Here is a 22,469-nt window from a genome sequence, read left to right on the forward strand (position 1 = left end):
TGGTGAGTTTCCCACTTGTATAATGAGAAAAGATCCTTAAGGAAAAGGATATGTTGCCAAGGATCAAGATCATTCATACTATGGTATTCTGCACTTCTATGTATGGATGTGAAAGTTGAACAATAAAGAAAGTTGACAAGAAGAGTGTTAATTCATTTGAAATGTGGTGCTGGAGGTGAGTTTTATAGATACCATGGATCAGGTTCCAGCATGATTTCCCCCCAGAAGCTAAAATGATGAACCTGAAGCTATTGTATTTTGGTCACATCATGAGAAGACAACAATCATTGGAAAAAAACAATAATGCTAGGAAAGGTAGAGGGCAGCAATAAAAGAGGAAGACCCAATTGACTCAATAAAGGAAGCCACAACCTTCAGTTTGCAAGATCCGAGCACAGTTGTTAAGAGAAGCTCGCTGACTCACCGGTGGGCAGGATTGTCACTGGGGCGAAGGATGCAGTGGAGGCGGGTCAACCAGGAGTGGCGGTACGCCCCGCCCACCTCAGATCCAGCCTCGTGGGCAACGCCATTCCACTCAGGAGCTTCGGCAGGAGCAGCACATTTCCCTCCTGCCCACCGCTATATTTGGACGGGAAGAGGACTGTAACAACTTTATGGGTTTGGCGGTTTTGTGGCATCGGGCTGGATCCCATTAGGGTGAATGGGGCCATGGGTCTCTCACCCCGATGGATTGGGAAGAGAAGACCGCCTGGCATGTGCTGGCGGCGGATGACACTTGCTACAGTGGGCCAGCAGGAGGCTGGCGGAGAATGGATCGGTTGGCAGGGGGCCCGCCGATGCCAACAGGGATCCGAGCCCAGATGCCTGGCCAATGCTCCATTAAGCTGTAATCAATAAAGTTGTGGCCATTTTCTAACCCCATAAATGTGTCGTGTGAGTCATTGAGCCGGAATGCAGACTGACATAGCACATAGGTGACAATGATAGGACATTTGGAGGTCATAGGATCATCAGAATTGTCTCAATGGCACATAACACACACACACACACACACAATCTTAATGGCCATTAACTTCATTTTCTGCCATTTTACACTGTTAATATACAATGGATGAACAATGATGCAAAATGCATATATTTTTATAGGGAAAATAGATCAAGAGAAAATAACGTGAAAGTAAGCTCACTGGTTTGCTTCCACAAGAAAGATGCACAATGAAAACCGGATAGTATAACAAAAACAGCAATCTTGCAAAACTTGATCTCATCCATGCTTTCCTTCTCCTGGCAACAGCGTCCACTTGGGTGGGAAATGACTTTGATACGGAACTTGCTGGACCCTCAGTACAAAAACATTTTTGTCCCTCTCTTGCACTGTTCTTATTTTTTTGCTCTTTCCAGAGTTTATAGTCAGGGTATACCAAAAGCCCAACAAATGTGCATCCTAGGAGCTCACGCTACCCCAGACATCCAGAATTCCGGAATGTGCAGTCAACACAATTTGTAAATAGGGACAACTTTTATAATTACTGCATGTGTACAGGTTTGGCAAGGCCGCACATGCATGGAAATACTTTGTTTACGCATCATGGTGACCTTGCATATTGGGAGTATTGGAATAATGGGTAGAGATGTGAAGGCAAAAAAAATTCTGAACAATAAAAAAAACCCTGAGCACTTAAAAAAAATTTCTAATGGAAAAACTAGAAAATGTGGGGTAGCACTGGAAAAAAACCCTCTGTCATACTGTAGACATATACAACATTTTCAAGATTTTTTGATTAAATGTAAATAATTTTGGCAGCAATTAATATGCAATATTGTGTTGAATGATAATAAATTATTAAAGCAGTCATTATTTTCAGTGTTAAAATTTTGCTTAATATGCAAACATACTGGCAGACCTACCTGTTGTGAGTCTATGAAAGAATTTCTGTCCAAATAATGCACTTTGTTTTATGTTTACTACAGAATTTGTTTCCTACTTTCAGCTCCTTCCCTAATTTCTCAGGTGGCATAAATTAAAGATATGTATGCTATGGTAGCATAGACTGCAAGTACTGAGTTTACTTTCAATTTTTTCTTATAAAAATTGTTTATATTTTTAAGTTTCATAAATATGCCATAGAACAATTGTATATGCTAAGTTATAAATGATGCATTTTATTTTGTTAAATCTATTAAGTTTCATAAGAAATGTAAGTATTATTTATATTTAATTTCCCACCTAAGTCTCATTTTCAGAAAAAAACTGTTCCTCCCAGCTACACCCCCCCCCCCCAATTTTACACCTCTAGTAACATGTGAATTTTATGGGTTTCTGATTGTAACATTTGAAAAGGAGTTTTGCACTGGCTCATTTTTTCCAGTTGTCTGCTCTTCTTGAAGATTACTTCCTGTTTACCATCTATGGCACAACTGGATTGAATTACTATCTGTGGGGCCCTGACATGTTGATTATTTGGCTTGGTGCTAGGAAACTTGTAAGCATTTGCAGTTAATGCACAGAGCATTTTCCATGGTCCATGTGTGTGTAAACTCTGTCCCCACTTCTAGGTCCTCCCCAAGTGCCAGAATGTTATATTTCAACAGCTGGCAGCTTTTCTGTACCATGTGGTCTAGAAAATTTGCAGTGGCTTCTATAGAGTCGGTAAACTGCGACGAATCCTTGGATACTGCATTAGACATTCAATTTCTTTAATGTTCCTGTTGTGCAGGCTAGACAGAGTAGCACACAGCATTACAAATGCTTCTTCTCTAACTTCATACATACAGCTGGGATATTTCCAATGACTCAAATTCAATACCTCCATTTATACATACCTCCTTTTTACTTACTTTAAAAAAAACAACTGTTATTGAGAAGTAGGCCAAATATTTGAGATGTTTTACCATACACTACCCTTAGGTACTTTTCTATTGAATATTAACCCTTGACTTGATTGCAGTTGATCTACAGAGATATTTTAATCTAGTACTAGTGAACTAGTGAACTAGTACTTAATTCCTGAAATGAGAATGACAAAGTATATAAAATAAAATTAAAATGTTTACAGATACTTTGTATATCCAAAATTAAAAGTGGACAGCAGACAAGAACAGCCATGTGGGTCAAGCCTTATAAAACAAATTTTTACAAGTATAACAGTTTTTTCTTTAGTCAGTGGAAGGGAATGATCAAATGACTGTTTTTACTTACAGTGTTTTATCTATTACTTGTGGAGAATTTAATTTATTGATTTGCTTGTATTGTAATTTTATTACATTTTAATTTTATTTTTGAAATATATATAACTATATATAATAAATGTCTAAGACAGTGCAGCCACCCTGGGCCTGTAGAGTCTCCACAGCTCTGATGGCCTAGACAGAAGTAAACATGGACAGGCTGGAAGAGGTGACAGTAAAGATGGGCACGAACAGCAATACGAACTAAAAAAAGCCACGAACAGCCCAATCAGCTGTTCGCAAACAAGCTGTTCGTGAGGCCCCATTCTAAATGAACAGGTGGTCGTTGCAAGCCTCGTTCGTTGCTGTTTGTCAAGACAGACAATCTGGAACCTGCAATCAATTCCCTTGGCAACTGGAGGCAGGGACTGCTTAAACTCTGTCTGAACTCCTGCTGTTGCCCTGGAAACCCCAATCTAAACCCAATTTAGCTTGATAGGCAAGTCTTCCTTTCAGGTGTGGAGCTCCAAATTTGTTACAAGGAAGCAAAGAGCAGGGTGGAGGGGGGTCCCAGCTCTGGTTTTGCAGACAGTGAGGGAGAGACAGTTGCTGTTGGCATTTTTAGAGAGAGAGACAGGGAGAGTGCATTGGAGCTTGAATTTTCTTTGTGTGCAGTGGGATAGAGATCTATCTCTTCAAGTTCCAAGGCTGCTGCCAGGCTCTGGGCCAAGCTATTATTTATTACTGGTACTCTTCCTGCTGCCTGCTCAGGTAAGGTTTCTGGGAGTGGTGCAGTAGGGATCTACCCCTTCAGGTTCCAGGGCTGCTGCCAGGCTCTGGAGCCAAGCTATTATTTAGTATTGGTACATTTCCTACTGCCTGCTCAGGTAGGGTTTCTGGGAGTGGTGTGGTAGGGATCTTGATGGCTGGAGGAGAGCCTGCTGGCCCCCACAAACAATGAACAATGAACATGTTCGTGAACAGGTCATGTGCCTTTCGTAAAGCCAGACTGTCTGGCACCTTTCAATCAATTCCCCTGGCATGGACTGTCTGAACTCTGTCTGAACTCCTTCTGGTTTTCCTTCTGGCTTGTAACCCCTCAAAGTAGCTTCCAGCAGACAATCCAGTTTTTGCCACTGTGAAGAGAAAGTGACATTAAAGGGGGAGACCCATGGATCATGCCTTTCCCGGGGTGCAATCTCTCTGAAACTTGGGAGGGGAGTCTTCAGAGGACAGTGAGGACTATGTCCACTGCAACTCTGGTGGGTATTGGACATTGGGAAGGTCACTTTGTGACCCTTCAAAATAGGTACCAGCAGACAGTCCAGTTTTTGCCACTGTGAAGAGAAAGTGACATTAAAGGGGGAGACCCATGGATCATGCCTTTCCTGAGGTGCAATCTCTCTGAAACTTGGGAGGGGGGTCTTCAGAGGACAGTGAGGACTATGTTGCCTGCAACTTTGGTGGGTATTGGACATTGGGAAGGTCAGTTTGTAAGTAACCCCTCAAAGTAGCTTCCAGCAGACAGTCCAGTTTTTGCCACTGTGAAGAGAACATGACATGAAAGGGAGAGACTCATGGACTCTCCTTTCCCTGACTCAAGTTCAGCTAAGTCCCAAGGGGCCATACTGGCTCCCACAAATCTCCAGCTATGAACATGTTCGTGAACATGTAATGTCCATTGATGCTCATGAATCCCTATTCGTGGATGGCAACGGACAATGAACATCGTGTTTATTTTTTTTCCTGTTCATGCCCAACTCTAGTCAAAAGGCAGCCAGGTGGGGACTTGAGGAGAGGCAGAAGACAAGGCTGAGAAAAAAGTTCCATGGCAGATGGGCAGCACAAGGGGAGAGGGAGGACGGCACCTGGCCAATTGTGCATGGGGCATCTAAGGAAGAAACTGCAAAGCAGCTGCATCCTCTTAAGGGGTAGTTGGCCCTGCAGGAACCATGGCAGGAGAAGCAGTGGAAGCCATAGACAATATCATAGCTGCCCCCACTAAAGAGGAGGCAATGGTACCTGGCGAAAAGACTTGGCTGCCCCTCCATACACACCAAGACATACATGCAGATCCTGTATGTATTGAGATCCTGTTTTATTAACCTAATGTACTTCATAGGTAACAGAATAACACCCCCCCATTGATTTTATCACTGTTTTAAGAATGCATTAAACTTTTCACAATAAAGTAAAGAAATTTATTGTTTTTTTAAAAAGTCAGGTTAGTTTCATTCACTTGGTATCCCATTCCTTCTTAAGAATTCAGGTTTGATGATAAAAATTAAAAATAAAATTAAAATAATGTAAAAAAAATAGCAATTGTGTTTGATCCAGACTAAATTTTCTGTTAGCAGAACAGAACTCTCCTACCTTGCCCCTCCCACAGCAGCCTTCTGATCTCCATGAAATGTTGCTCCTGAGGGACTGGGGACCTTGAAGAATGACACAAGGAGAGGGGAAACTGGTCAAAATTGCCAATTTAGTTTGTATCCAAACCACAATCTTTACCCAGTGCCTACTTAACCCTAGCTGATAAATGCCAGCCCAACAAGAAAACTTTTTAAAAAAAACCACATTGAAGTAGCTCTGCACATCCTTCCCTGGAAACCTTCATATGGAGTAAAAATTGGGAGGAAGAATTCCTCTTCTGACAGAGGGAGATCTAGAATTGTAAAGGGAATTAAAAACATGAAACCCCCACCCGCCCACACAAATACATCATAATGACCAGCTTACTTATCCGTAAAACCTCTACAAACATAAGGCAAAATCCCTAATCCTACTATAGTACTCATATGGTGTGCCCATTCATTTCAATCATGTTTGCACAGGAGAACTTTCCTGTGGTTTGTAGTAAACAACACCAGCTGTAACTCAGAAATGAGCAACTAATACAACAATGCTCAAAACCTCTTTGCATTTAGAAGCAAATTAAAACTAAGAAATACAGTAACGGAAAAGAAATGAATGAAGCGCTGACTAGCATAACAGTCTCCATCATTAAATCTGATGGTTATGAGATGAATAATCACTACACATTTACCGACCTGCTCTCCCAAACACATTCATAACAGCTACTCGGGTCTTTAGACTGAAATTGTGTCAGCGTGAAGAAAAGTGCCCCTCACCTGATTAATCCCCCCCCCCCCCAAAACAAAGCCTTTATGGATTACAATTATCTCGCTCTTCTTATTTTTTCAGTCTTTCTCATTTCTACACCAGCTCTCCCTACAACCAACTATTCTATCGCCTACAAATTTTAAGACACGTTATGTTTATTTCCTTATGTCAAATTCTTCTGCCCTTTCATGCCACATATCTTTCCCCTTGCCTTTCTTTCTATGTCACTGTCATAGGTTTGGAAGTCCTTAAGGACTATAATTAGAGGCCAATAAAGGAATGCATGTGGGTGCAAGATTGTTTCTAATGCCTCAATTGATAAAGCAAGCCATTTTGGAACGCATCATCAGCTTAACTCCTTAGATGTTAAAATAACCAGAGTTTTGCTTGCAGGTGCAGTATTCTTTTAGAGTTGCCAGCATTATTGTTCTGGCATAACTACACAGCAAAAGAGAAGTTCAACAGGTAAAGTTTTTGCAGCACTAGCATCCTAGGAAAAACTAGATCATATAGAATCATTGAATCATAGAGTTGGAATGGGTCTTACAGATCATCTAGTCCAACTGCCTGCCCAATGCGGGAACAGCATAAAGCACCCCCCAAAATTATTAGTCAGGCCTCTCCTTGAAGACTGCCAATGAGCAGGAACCCACCACATCCCTTGGTAGCTGATTCCACTGCTGAATTACTCCTAATGTGAAGAAGTTCTTCCTAATGACCAGCTGATACCTTCCCTCCTACAGTTTAAAACCATTGTTGTGAGTCCTATCCTCTGTTGCCAACAGGAACAGCTCCCTTCCATCCTCTAAGTGACAGCCTTTTAAATACTTAAAGAGCAATCATGTCTCCCCTCAACCTCCTCCAAACTGAACATTCCCAGATCTCTCTGTTTTTCCTCCTAGGGTTTGGTCTCCAGGCCCCTGATCATCCTGGTTGCTCTCCTCTGCACCTGTTCCAATTTGTCCACATCTTTTTTGAAGTGAGACCTCCAGAACTGCACACAGTACTCCAAATAGGTCCTGACCAATGCAGTATATAGTGGGACAACGACATCCTGTGATTTGGATTTGGATCCTGTGATTTGCCTTTGTTGATACACCCCAAGATTGCATTCCTTTTTTTTTTTTGCTACTGCATCCCACTGACTGCTCATATTTACATTCCCATCTACCTGTATCCCAAAATCTTGTTCACACAGACTACTATGCCGAAGTGTATCCCTCATCCAGGAAGCATGATTTGCATTTTTGTTACCCAGGTGGAGAACTTGACACTTATCCATGTAAAATTGCATTTTATTCAAATCTGCCCACTTTTCCAGTGTGTTCAGATCTAGTTGAATCCTATCCCTATCTTCATGGATGTTTGCTACTCCTTCCAGTTTCAATGCTGATTCAAGCATTGGTGGTTGTGGGGAGGGGAGGGGAAATAAGCCTTGGCATCTACAGAGATAGCCCCCTAATCAGTCTGAAGTTATCTTGGCACTCATATGCTAATAATGTACAATATAATGTTTGGCACAGCACAGAGGTGCATTTTGTGACTTCCTAATCCTCCAAAACCTTTCTGTTGTACAATTAGCCTGCCACCTGTTCATTTATGTTGCTAGAAAGGGAGATTCTGCCCTTTCAGAGCAATGCTGGGAAATTCTTTAAAACAACAAAGTAGTGAATAAGCAGGCCACTAAAATGATGGCTAGGCTGAGGTGGGGCATTCGTTGCCTCCTGTCACGATGACAGCACCTCCACATTCTACCTGATGCCTCTCACTTCTTGAGACCCATTTCTGAAGAATATGCTGAAATCTAAATGAGCAGATTTAAAGAGGAGAATTACTTTCAGTAGGATGAGTTAATTAGAGAACGAAGGGAATAGATTTAGTAATTAATTCAGATTACATAAGGCTATTGAGAATACTATGAATATAATTCATTGAGAAATGCCCATCAGGGAAGCCGAGCTTGTTTTCCTTTTCCCCCCTGCCTAGTCAGTATAACATCTTTTATTCTAAAGGATGCTATTCAGAATTTGAAAAGAAAGCTCATTCTATGGATCCTAATTGGTGTGCAAAGGAACAGTTTACTTGTTCGTTATGACCTGTTTAGAATCCATGTGCCTTGCAGGCTATGTGAACAATATATCGCAAAGCTGGGCATTTGTAGAAACCATGCTGTGGTTCCATGGGTCTTACGCTCATGACCTTGGGGACAAGCAGCAGAAACACACTCTGACACCCCATTAAAAAAGAATCTTAGCTGATTAAATCATGAGTTTTAGCCAAGTAATTAATTAATCGATTAAATTGCCACATGAGTTTTTAAAAAAAGAATACTTATTACTTTTAGATGATGTAATCATATGTCTTAGCAGGAATCATCCTGGGAGGGGCAGGAGGAATAACTTCTGTAAGATAATACTGCCTGTTTAATATATATTTTTTAAAAAAATATAATTTCAAAAATGAAAATCTGCTGCCTAAGGCAGTTAATTTCTAGTTAATTAAGAGGGGATTAATTGATTAATCTCCAGATTACTTTAAATACTACAGCCTTTACAGAAAGCAGGGACAAATGGCCTGGGTGTTTGCAGGCCAGGGCTAAACCTGGAGGAAATGAAGGTGGTGGCAGGATTGAAAACTCGGTGTTTTTGCCCAAGTGCTAGAGCATCACCCCCTAGCACAGCACTGTCACTTTCAAGTCATGCCGGAATTTGTGTCATCATCACATAGGAATGATGATCATGCCCCCACCCCTTGGTAAGTTCCTACCTCCCCCCCACCTCCCACCAGTTGCCAGGAAGAACTTGGCATCCTTATTTATTCAGTATATTTTAATTTTGTCTTTCTTCCGAAGAGCTCAAGGTGGTGTCTGTCATTCTCTCCCTCCTATGTTTTATCCTCCTCACAATAATCCTGTGAAGTAAGTTAGACTGAGACAGCATGAGTGGCTACTGAGCTTCATGGAAGAACATGGTTTTGAACCTTGATTTCTCAGATTCCTAGTCCTACATGCTAACTACTACAGTACACATGTATACCTATTTCCAATATATGTTTGCTTCATGCACACAAAAACTGCAGGCACATTGTCTCCATGCTTATTTTTGGGATTGTTCAAAACACAGCATTTCTTGGAGCCTATGGACATGGGTGTCATGCCTGCATGAAGCAACCATGCTTTGCAGGACCGGCACAGACAAGGCCAGTATGTTCTGTCTTCTTCCCCTAAATATATGTGCCCCCCCCCCCCATGCAGGACTACAGTTGTCCTAATTGGGGCCTTGAGCCTGTAAAGGAAAGATATAAATGTTTTAAATACAAATTATATACAAATGTTTTCAATAAATAAATTCTGTAAATAAAGGGCTTCTGTAGATAACTGTAGGCCATCAGAATTAGACCCTATACACACGACAGTCCCATGCATTGGGCATGTGTGTTGGCATGTGTGTGCTGGCTCTGCCCCCTGCCACATCATGATTTCCTGGTTAGCTGTAGAGTGCAACCACATGAAGAATGTGGCTGTGTGTTCCCTCCTTCCACGTGATCAGTGACACTGTTTTTCAGTTATAGGGAAGTGTAACCACTTTCTCCACACGTTTTCCCCTGCAGACGACCAGGCAATTGCACAGAGGTGGGTAGCAGGGCCCAGTCTGCCTCCCTGCTCATTCTATGAATGCACGGGGCTGTTCTGTACACCAGGCTAGGGTTCTTCTCATAAGCAGCACTTCAGTTTCTCTACTCAAAACTAATCTTCATTAGCCTAGAAAGGGGAAAAAAGGCAGGATCCTTCCAGTTCTAACAATAGCATGGGAGGTTACAACCATGGATAAGTGCACAAGAGTTAACCTTCCCCTGTTTTTTCCATGCTACTCTCCCAATCAGAATTTGGGTCTTGCACAGCTGCTAATTGCCTGTAGAATTTACATACGGATATCCACCACTTCTCATATAATTTGAATATTATTATTATTATTAAATATATATATATATATATAGACTGGGCAGAGTAACAACAATCACAAGGAAGAACATGATGGGTGTTGGAACTTGCTGGCTGATGTGTAGGGGTGTGCATGCTGAAAATATTCGGATTTCCTGCTTCGAGTTTACCTGAAGCAGGAAAAACATTCGGTAATACCCCAAGCCTGAAGCGGCAAGCCGCTTTGGATTCGGGTATTTGAATCGATTCGGAATGCTCCATAAAGATACAGAGCACTCCAAAGTGATTCAGGGGGCTGGGTTTTCTCCCAGCACCCCACCCACCCCCACTCCTAACAACCCACATAGCCCCCCTCCCCTCAAGCGCACTTACCTGGCCTTTTAAAGATCCCTTTAAACTATCAGCTGGCAGGCGGTAGGGGGGATTCCCCCCTGCCGCCTGCCAGCTGATAGTTTAAAGGGCTGGCACTGCAGGGCTGCTCCCTCTGATACCCAGGAGAAAAAGCCTGGTGGTGACTTTCCCGGTGCTGAGAGTGAGGGGAAATTTCCCCCTTCTCACTCACCGGGAGAGCCAGCGCACTGGGCTGTCTCTCCCTGGTGTGTCAATTTCAAAGAGACAGAGAAAATCTCCCTGTCTCTTTTACATTGAGGAGAAGCAGCCTGGCAGCACAGACTTTCCTGGTGTGAAAGGGAGGAGAAATTCCACCCCCCCTCACCAGGAGGGCGAGCACGCTGGGCTGTTTCTCCCGCACCTATTTCCTTGCCGCCCCATTCAGCCGCCATGGATGGGGCCAGAGAGTTCCCTGGTCCCATCCACAGTGGCTGAAGGAAGCGCCCGGCCAGCGCAGACTCGCAGGCATATGCCTGCTTCCCCACTGCCTCATCCAGCCGCCGCAGATGGGACCAGAGAGTTCCCTGGTCCTGTCTGTGGCAGCTGAAGGAAGCGCCCGGCTGGCGGTGACTTGCAGGCATATGCCTGCTTCCCCGCTGCCCCATTCAGCCACTGCAGATGGGGCCGGAGAGTTCCCTGGTTCTGTCTGTGGCAACTGAAGGAAGCGCCCGGCTGGCGGTGACTTGCAGGCATATGCCTGCTTCCCCGCTGCCCCATTCAGCTGCCACAGACAGGGCCGGAGTGTTCCCCGGTCCCGTCTGTGGAGGCTGAAGGGAGAGCACAGCCGGCAGGGACTCACGGGCATTTGCCTGCATCCCTGCCGCCCCATTCAGCTGCTGCGGACGGGACCAGAGAGTTCCTTGGTCCCATCTATGGTGGCTGAAGGGAGCGCCTGGCCAGCGGGGACTTGCAGGCATATGCCTGCTTCCCCGTCACCCCATTCAGCCACTGTGGATGGGACCAGGGAGTTCCCTGGCCCCGACAGTGGCACCAGCATTCAGCTGCTCATTGGGGAAGCCCCCGAGAAGCAGCTGAATCAGGGGTTTAAATGCCCCTTTCCCTGCCGCTGTGCAGTGGCAGGGAAACATGCATTTAAACTCCTTGACCCGAAGCTTTCTGAAGCAGTACGAATGCTTCGGGAAGCTTTGCTTTGGGACTTCTGAATTGTGTCCGATTTGGGCATTTTACCTGAATTGGATTCCTGAAGCGCATACCCCTACTGATATGTGTGAGACAAGAGAAAATAACAAACTTCTAAACTTAGGTTTAGAAAATAAATACGAATTCTTTATTATAGGAACTCCATAATCTGATATGAAAGAGGAGAGAGAGATTCCTATCTATATATCTAGTCTAAGGATGGGAATGGATTGCAGGAGAAATCCTGCATTGATGGTGGAAGATGGAGAGGAGAGATAGTTGTGTGACAAAGAGAGGAAGAGAAGGATGTCACAAGGAGGAAGACCTAAGATTAGCAATCTACATATCAAAGTATAGTTCAGGGCAGGAAAGAGTAAGAGTAAACAGATGCCCTGACATCTCTATCTTTCGAAATTTCTGTTTTGTCCCTCTCTAAAACCTGAGGAAAGGGACAACGTTGAGTTTCCTCTTCTAACAATTATCCCTGTTTGTTCTCATATATTTTTTTAGGGAGATGTCTTTTTACAGTGTTGTTATTCTGTGCCCAAGTATACCAGAGTGAACAAGATACCCCTATCCTGCTGCTTTTTTTAAAAAAAAATAAGCCCTACAAGTTCATCCACATTGCCCTTTCTGGGTCCAAGAAGGTGACAAAATGTTGATGACAGTTTTTTTAAAAAAAAGAAGAGTGGCAAAATGTATTCTTTGCATATATTTGAGACAAATACCCACATTAAAATATAAATAAAACAAAGGAGCTGATATTTCATGTTTTGCCAAAATAATAACTAAGGGTTTTCCAGCAAAATTATGGAATGTGTGCTATGGTGAATGTGACATGACTTAAATATTATAATTTCTCAGAGATGGAAGAATGAAAGGATGGGGAAGAAAAGGTGTTTCAGTCCTCTGATGCATTTTAAAGTCTTGCTTTCCATTTCATTTTCCTCCTCTGATTTCTTTTTAACCAAATATTCAAGACTTAGTTGAAACTGAAGATAAGTGTTAACATTTTGTCAAGCATTTGAATCCCTTCCAGCATATTGTAGTATAATCCGCTGTCCACAAACATCCCCTTCATTATTGCCTAATTACATGCAAATTTCATAAAATGAATGAGTTTTAAGTACTTGTCAATCTGTCATCCTAGGAACCACTGAAACATTTTGACTGCTGGATAAATAATCAGCAATAATCACACTATGCAAATTTGATATTTTCTGTACAATTATCTGAAACCATAAATAACTGGACACAAAGACATTTGGCATTCTTTCAAAAAGACTTGACCTAAAGGTTTCCCCCCCTTACAACACACATGCTTGTGGAATTTTTAAAATTCTGACTGAGTAAATGTGACCAGTGGAAAAATTATGAGCACTTAACATGCTAATATTTTGGTTTTAGTGGGATTTTCTTTTTCTATCAGTGAAAAGCTAGGAGAAAGGTCCTTGTTCTTTTATTTGTAATTTTAAATGTTAAGTGTATTTGTAGCTATTTCTATTAGCCTATTTCTTCTCTTTTCTGTTCCTTTAAGTCTTTGTTCTTATTTATTTCTTTTAACAAATTATAAAACGTGCTTAGTAATCACAAATCATCCTTCTACACCTGGGATTACATGGTTATTACATCCATTTCTTCCTTTAAAAAAAATCTTTGAGTGGCTTATATATGGATCCCTATGGTCTTCCAACAATGATCAGGTTCACACCTGTATGGCTACAGTAATATTAGTTTTCTAAACCTATTCACTGGGCCATTAGGAAGTAGGGCATCTAGGTAGATCTGACATCTAGCACACCTTAAGAAATTATCCATTATTTTCCTCCAGCCGTTCCCCTTCTCCCATTCTACTGCACCATATAATTAGGAAGTTTGCAGACTCACTGTAGGCTGTGTTGCATCCGAGGGTTAGGCTGGGGTGAGGCGAAGTTCAACTATGGAAGAGGAGGAGCCCACCAAGAGACCCTCTTCCATAGGAAGACACATGGTTGGTGCCATTCCCAATCAGCAATGGCAGAAGTAAGATGCTTCCCTGCCCACCATCCTTAGTTGGGGGGAAGCTGGGGTGGCCAGTCACAACTTGAGATGGTTTGGTGGTGCATAACGGACAGCTCACCTCTGAGGTCTAAGGGTGTTGCAGGGGCCATCCAGCAGCTGTGGCGGAAATCACTTGCCATCCCACAGTTGCCAGCGGGATTGCTGGGAAACAACGTATCGAACAGCAAAGGGCATTTTGATGCCGGGGATCCGCTGCCCTATGCCTTGCCAATGCTCCAAAGGGCTGTAATCAATAAAGTTGTGGCCACCAAAATAGATGTGTCTGTGTATCATTTGATGAGTCTCCAGCCAGCACATAGCCCATAGGATGCAACTACCCATCATTACATACATATGTTGACTGGAATGTGTGGACAAAAACAATGACAACTACTACTACTATTCTACAATTTACAGATCTCCACTTATCTACTTAAGAAAAGTAAATTCACCTAGTTAGAATACTTACTTTGCTCACCCGTATATGGCTAAAATGACAAAATAACTCATAAAATATATAGATTTGAAGAGAAAATAGCAGTTTTGTTAATTTGTCAAAAACAACAACAACACCACAGAAACCCCACCCAAAAGGAAGTTTGCTTGTGTGAATTTTCATACTGCCATTCTTCCATGGAGATGGTGGTGTACATGGATCTCCCCTCTTTCATTTTATCATCACAACAACCCTGTAACGTAGGACAAGCAGAAACAGAACCAATAGCTCATGGTCACCCAGAAAAAATTTATGGCCAATGGGGATTTAAACCCATAGGTCCCTGGATTTACTGTTACTCTTTAACCACTTCATCACATTGGCTCTTGATAAACTAAACTGACCCATATCTAGGATCCAGTGCATGTCTGCTTGGAAGTAAAATCTCTGGTGTTCAATTGGACTTGTTCGCAAATTAACATGCATAAGATTACTGCCTAGTCTGAGGTCCAATCTAGTAAAAGTTTTGATAGGAAATGTGGAAGAATCTCCATAGGTTTTCAAACTTTATTCATTTATGCAGGGGTTCAATTTGCAACAGAGCTTTGATTCAGGCTGAAGAGGGATTTAATACTATAACAACAACAATAACAACAACAAAAGCGTGCTTATATACTGCTCTTTTAGACAAATTAGTGCCCACTCAGAGTGGGGAAAAGTCAGTGTTATTATTATCTGCACAATACAGCTGGGGAGCTGGGGCTGAAAGGAGTGGCTCACCCAAGGCCACCTGCTGAACGCATGACAGTCATGAGAGTCGAACCTCGCATCCCAACCCCTTAACCACTATGCTACAGCAGTTCTCAGTATGGCCTAGCACCATTTTCAAAATTTTAATCAACCCCACCCCACCCCACCCCACACACACTGTTGTTATTTGTATTTGCCCCTAAAATAGGGCTAATAGGCTCCCCACTATAGTGGGAGGTCTCCCTTTAGCAGCCTCATTTGTTGTGAGAGAAATGCTGTATCCCAATTTTATTCAGGATTCTCAAATGTTATTCAGTTTTCCCAGATATCATTCAATATGAATTCAATATACTGAATACTGAATCGCATCTTTATTCCTCACCCCACCCCTTCTGGCAGTTGCCTGCCAGGCAACCCTATCTGCAAGAGGAAACACAGTGGCAATGTGCAGATATTCACCTGCATGTTTCCCCACCATATTTCTCAACATTTCCCAGCCCTGGGATGATTTTGGTCATGACAATGCCACAGGACTAAGACTTAACTTCTCCTCCCCTGTGCTACAACCTTGAGCTAAATTGATAGCCCACATGGCTGCTATTTTTAAAAACAGAGTATTTATTCATTTATCTGCCACCTCTTCAGAGTTCTGCTAGCTCCATGTGTGTGATTAAATAAATAAAATTAAAATGTTGTGCTTCAGTTACATTTGGGACAACGAGACATACAACACAGACTGAGTTCAAGGCAGAAAAAAACCCAAATTAATTGTAATTCCCAAAGAACCACAGCAGCGTCAGTGGTGGCAAGGTGGGGAGCCACAGTTAAAAATCAAAAGGGTTTGGAAGGAGAACACTGAGGCAACACAATCACAGCAAGTCACACTGAAACAAAGAACTAATGAAGCAGATCAGACTGAGAGGGGAATTAAAGAAAAAATGGAGATCCAAAGAGCCAGAAGTGGCAGAAGGAAGCCAGAAGGAAAGTCATACATCAAATAATAAAGCAGGGAAGCAGGGAGAAAGCAAGCCCCGAGTTAAAACAAAACAAAACAAAAAGCTTCAGAAAGAATTTTAAAAAAACATACACACAAACCAGAAACTATATTTGAAATAAAAGCTAAGAAAGAAACAAAATAATAATATAGTAAAAATAGTACACTGTGCATTAGCACAAGAACATTTGCAAACGATTCCTCTCCCTTTGAGTTGCTTCCCTCTTTCCTACAAATAGGCAAGCTGCAGTACATGAAACCCATATTAGATTCAAAGTCCCACCCATATGCTTCAGGACTGGACTACCTCACAGATTTACGTAATCTTCATGGCTGCAGTCTGCAATCAATCAAGAAAACTCATAGATTTTCTCTTCCCCCTTCCCTTAAGGAACACAGCTTTGTATGCCCATATTAGGGAAATACAGAAGAAACAGAGAGAAACAGAAACTCCCTCCTACAATAACGAAAGCTGCTAAACAAAACGAAAGAAAGTCATGGGTTTCTTTCGTTATAGGGAAGGAATTTGTTTTGTTTTCATATTAATTACTATAATTACAAAACACTCCATTTCCATAATTATTGTAATTAATAATGAGAGAAATGCACAAATCTAATGCTCATGTTATATGGGGTTAATCAGGCCACGTGTTTTTATCAGGTATCCTGAATGATAAGATCTGCTGCAGCTTCACATTGTACTATATAGTCTCATTAAGATTCCTGGCAAATACTATGCATGTTAAATGAGCCAGAAACAGTGCTTGGAGTCGACCTCCTGGCCATACTCCATGCTCAGTAACATATTAGGGAAGGTTAACTCATGACATCCCTATGTTACTGTTCATTGTGTAACTGAGACATTTCTAACAGTGTCTACCACAGGGAGAGCTGCATGCCCCATTACAGGTCCCACAACTGAAATTGTCCAGTAAATGTGAGCACTGAAACAGCCATTTACTATCAGCACAGTGCAACATATATCTCACTTTTGTATTAATACTCTAAATGAAGCAACCACTTAAAATGCATCAACTGTCCATCTTGCCGAATGTACATATTTCATGTGAGCAAAATGTTCTGTACTAAACACTTGTCACAATAACAGAAATATTAATCATAACATAGCAGTAACAAATCACATTCTTAACATTTTTTCTTTTGATTAACACATTAGTGATTTCATGTTAAGCCTAAAAGAAGGGCTTTCAGCACTCCACAACTTTCTGAAGTTAAACCAAATCACCCTTGCATGGTATTTCATGTGTTCATCTCAGCTGCCCATTTGAATCTGCAGTAGTTAGAAAGAATCAGTGATTGAACCGTAGAATATTATTGTATTGCTGTTATGACCTTGAATTATCTTTGCTATCCTATGCTTTTTTTATTATATATATATTTTAAAAAGTCTGCACTACCATATAAGCTGTTTCACTCCTACACATAATAACAACATATAAGAATGTATATAATTATTTATTAATACACATTTAATAGAAGCTTTAATATTACAACAATAAAACAATGCTGCAAATGACAATTCAGAAAATGGGGAGGAGGACTGAATCACGTCAAATGCAACCTACATTTTTTTTAAAAGATTTTTATTGGGTGAGTAAAATTTAATATTACAATTTTTTTGATTAATACCCTCATTTCCATATTCCCCCACCCTTTCCCCTCCCCCCTTTATCTCAGACTTCCAACAGTTTTCCAACCTGCTGTCTAAATCTACTGATTATATCTCTTTTTCTTTTCTTATTCATTCTAATATACTACTAAAATAGATATTATATGTTAAACTATAAAAAACCTAATATCAAATTAACAATTACAACATGTTTCTAACTTATCTCTTCTCCTCTTGTAAAGATCGCCCTCTCTTCCCTTCTGCCAAATTAATAGTTATCTAGCACCCAAAATGCAACTTACATTTGAAAGGAAGGAGAGGATGCATTGCCTGCATGCATTGTCATTGAGGATGACTAAATTGTGTCCTTTACAGTGATATCCAAAGCAGAGTTACACCCTTCTAAGTCTAAGTCTGTAACTTTGATGTATCTGGAGGCAGGAGTGCGCCTGGGGGCTGGGGCATGCCTGCCCCATGTCCTTCCCGCTGATGCAGCTCACCTTGGCCGTGAGTCCTTGTGATGCAGCCCAGATGTATGGGCAGCCATTGGAGGCAGGAGGGCCAGGTCCCCACCAACATCAGCAGCAGTCAGGTGGCACTGGGCACCAGTGAAGATTTCAGCTGATAGCTGCCAAGCCCCCGTCCTGTCGGTGGAACAATGGCTCAGGAGGGGCCTTCACTCCAGGCCTGAGCTGGGAAGGAACATCTTGCAAGGCAGGGAGACTGCCAAGAAGGGGAATGAGAGGGATGGAGTCTGGAAGAGGCTTGCTGGACTAATGAACCACTGTTGGCCCAGGCTCAGAAGGATTGGCTGAGGGATGCTCCAGCAGTGACCTCTGCTTAGAGAGAAGGGAAGAAACTCTGGACCAAGCTCCAAAAGGGTTAGGAATGTCTTGGGTGACATGAACACACCTTCCCTCCTATTCTGAGGCCAAAGAGGAAAGAATGAGGCTTAAACCCCAGCTGGCAGCTGCTAGCTTTACTCTAGTTGTACCTGGTTTTTACCATAGAGACTGGGGAACCCCTCGGGCATCATGACAGCAGAGATACAACTGGAAGGGACGACATTGCATTGCATGACAGTGCTCCATCCCTGGTTTTGCTCCCACAGCCGCTGCTTTTGACTTCGTGACTGTATACCTTATGGCTTATTAGAGTACTCACAAAGAATACACGGTGTGGACTTGTAACCACCCCAGAGGAGATCTATGGATGAAACAACAGGCAGTGTTTGTTGGCCCTGGTTGTTGGGGGGATGGTGAATGCCCTCGGTGGGAGTCCCGACTTTCTACTCCTTACCCGGAAAAGGAAAACAAAGTATTATTCATTTAACCTTTAAAGACTGTTTGGTTACTCACCTGGAGACTTACCTGCGGGATGTTCTCGATGGACCTTGCTGTACCATGTTGTTTGTACCATAAGGACATTATTCTTCATTAACTTACAACAGCGGCTTGAGTTTGCACTGTTTGCTGTTTGACTATACCCTTGACTTTTTGATATTTGCCTTTTGATTGATACGTGTTTTTCATTGAGTAAATATCTATTGATTCTTTCATTGTATTTATTATCTTCATAACATTTGTAAACTATTGATTCCTTCACGTGTAGTATTCTACTTTGGTGTAAGCAAAACCTCTGGCTGGCAATCAGGTAAACCACCGGGAGATTGCCCACCACTGGCAGGCACCTGGGATTCCCAACAGTAGACATAAAGGGCCTGCCTGTTTCTCTGCCTGTAGTCCTGGAAAAGGTGCAGAAAGGGGCAACCAAAATACTCCAGCAGTGCACATATTGTGAGGGCTTTGACTGAGATGCACTGTTCTGGCTTATTCAGAAGCTAGACACATGGAGTTTCATATAAGGTAACATATACATGACTTCACTGATAGAGACGGCGGTGACCAAATCTTCATATTCAGGCAGCAAACCACGAAACTCAAGTGCTACAAGTCAACATCAGGGAAAGCCTTGGATTCTCTGCTTTGTTTGTTGGCTCTCTATGGCCACCAGTTGGCCAATGTACAAAACAGGATGCTGGACTAGATGGCCTTCTGGGTCTGATATAGCAAGCCTGCTCTTATGTTAGGTTGGTAAAGTAGACTTCTGAGTACTTGGAAAAAGGAGATGCGCTGAATACCAGATATACTAGTATGGCAATTCTATGTAAACCATATACTTTATTTCTCACCCCTCCACTCTATTTTGTCTATGTGATTTGATTTTCCCAGTATTGGAGCTGAGCTATGAAAACAGGTTGCACACTCAAACCATGTACAAATTTGGGTGATTTTTTTTGTCTTATAGTCCTGGAATGCACAAACACGAGCATTTCCCCCCTTTAAATTGTCAAAGGTTAGCCCCAAGCAAATTTTTATTATAAATTCACAATCTCATAAAGATAGGGTTTTTATAAATGAAAACATTGACAGACCCTTAGCTATAGCAGCACGACAGGGAATAGCTATAAACAACATTTTTATTCCTCAAGCATACCATACCCTTGAAAGTTTACACTAATTACCTGTAGTTTTGTTAATGTTTTGAGCTGCCCTTCATCTCTCTCAGCCAGACATACCATTCAGCTTTCTCCAACAGATATATTCAACAGCTTCTGTTCACACCTGACATCAATTTCCTTTGATGTTCACAGTCTAAATGAGAATGCTACAGCAAGCTGTATTTGTGAAGTATACAGGATGCCTTAAAATGATGGCAGGTATTTTCCTCATTAAAGCAGCCATAACAGATAGTTAGATATGATGCTGTCCCTCACCTTCCTGCTAATTAATGACTATGATTGCAACCCAAATAAGATCAGGCAATTAAACGTGATAACATTTCAGAAGCAAAGAAAATATACAACCATCTTGGAATGCTTTCCTGTAGATAAATAAAGTTGATCTTCACAAAATTAACATATAATTGTACAATTCTATCAAACATTGCATGAACCCAAGAATGTAATAATTTTGCTTTTAATTGAAACATGAAGCTGAAACTAGCAACAACTCATCTGCTTTAGGGTTTCCACCAGGATATTGTCACTAAAGTTTGGGCCCATCAAATATAGGCTGCCAACCCCACAATCGGGGTGGAGGATACCTTTACCTACTTCTGAAAAGCAAAACAAAGAATAGGGCTGCTGAAAGATACCTCAGGCCTCTGGACAACAATTCCCTCTTAGCCCCCAAATGAGTTTTAAAACTGTTTAAAGGAACACAGAATTCTGATGCAATGGTAGAACAGGGAAGCGTGCAAATAAGGAAGAAATAAACCTCACTGAATGGAGCATATCTTGTTAATTATCCCCACTCCATAGAGCTAACCAGAGAGAGAGAGACAGAGAGAGAGAGAGATGTGTGTGTGTTCAAGGAAGATTCAGCTGTGCTTAGTGGGGAAAGCATCTCTAGAAATGAAACATTCTGTGAAATTCAACACACACATGATCAGTAGGCAAACTTACCTTGAGTTCCTTCAGTTATATGTGAGGTGTACTCATAATCAGATTGCTTTGACATTCTTTGGTGAAGTTTGTCTGAAGCACAGCATTGTGCTGATCAGCTCTGGGCTTGTAGAGGAGCTGTTTATACTAGACATGAGAATGAATCGAAATATGAATCAAATTTTGTGATGAATCGGGTCGATTCGTGTTTCATGATATGCGTTTCGTGGGACCGTGGTTTTTATGAAATTCATGAATTTTTGGGCCGATTCATTCAATTTGTGAATGATTCGTGATGCCAGACAGGCTGGCGCCGATCCATTGATTCCCTAGGCAACATAGGCTCGAAATGTCTGCAGACCTTTTGTTGCCATTGGAAACCCCAATCTTAGCCCACATAACCTTGATAGGCAGCTCTCCCTGCCAACTGGATAGCTTCCATTCTGCCCTATATAGCAAGGAGCGGGGGGTTAATCCCCTAGGCAACTGAGGAGATGGGTCTTCTGTAGCCATGGGAACACCAATCTCATCCCTCCAAACCCTGTTAGGCAGGTCTGTCAGCCAACCAGAGATCTCCTGTTCTGCTCTATGTGAGCATTTCTTATATAAGGCACAGCTCTCTGCCTCATGCTTTTCAGTTCCAGTAGACAGAGGGAGAGGGAGGGCCTGTTGCTGGGATTTGGAGTAAGAGAGTGGAATTGGGAGCTTTTGGCTGGATTTGCTGCTTTAAAAGAGACTGAAAAGCCTCTTTCTTATTTTCAGCATTTGGCCTTGTTGGGAAGGTTGTTGAGTGAAGGTGCCTTCTTTCCTCCATCCCACACAACCCCAGTCTCCGGGCATTGCCTGACTCTGGGGCCTAGCTTGACTGAGGTCTACCTTTTTTCCTTTAATTTTCTTTGCTTATATTCTTATTTAGAGCATTTATTCTTGCTGGCTTTTTGGATGAGGGTGGGTGGAGGAGAGCCTGCTGAAGTCTCCCTGCGAGTTTGGCATCTCTGGGTATGAAGGGGGCCATTGAAGTGCCCTGGGTTCTGATGAATCATGAAACTAATGAATCATTTTGCAAAACGGGACAATTTCTTGAAAGTTCATGATTCTTGATTCGTGAAATTAAATGAAACACGAAACACTAGTTTAATTTTTTCCCATTTCGTACCCATCTCTAGTTTATACTATAGGATTTTGTAGCTTGTGTGACTGCTTTTGCCAAGCCCAAGAACTAAATTACTTCAGAAGCAGAAGCATGTACCCCCAACATCATGTTTGGGTGATTAAATTAACTTGTGTAATTCTTGGGATTGCTGGCCATTTGTTGATTCTTTGCACTTATTAGAGACATCCTTTAAATGACTGACAGTATATTGGATAAATTGCATTGATAACAAAAATGTATTGCAAGGTTAGTTGGTTTCATAGGCAGAAACTGAACTGAAGGCATGCAGATCTCAAATA

This window comes from Eublepharis macularius, chromosome 3 (assembly GCF_028583425.1).
Source record: "Eublepharis macularius isolate TG4126 chromosome 3, MPM_Emac_v1.0, whole genome shotgun sequence".
NCBI classification, from domain to species: domain Eukaryota; kingdom Metazoa; phylum Chordata; class Lepidosauria; order Squamata; family Eublepharidae; genus Eublepharis; species Eublepharis macularius.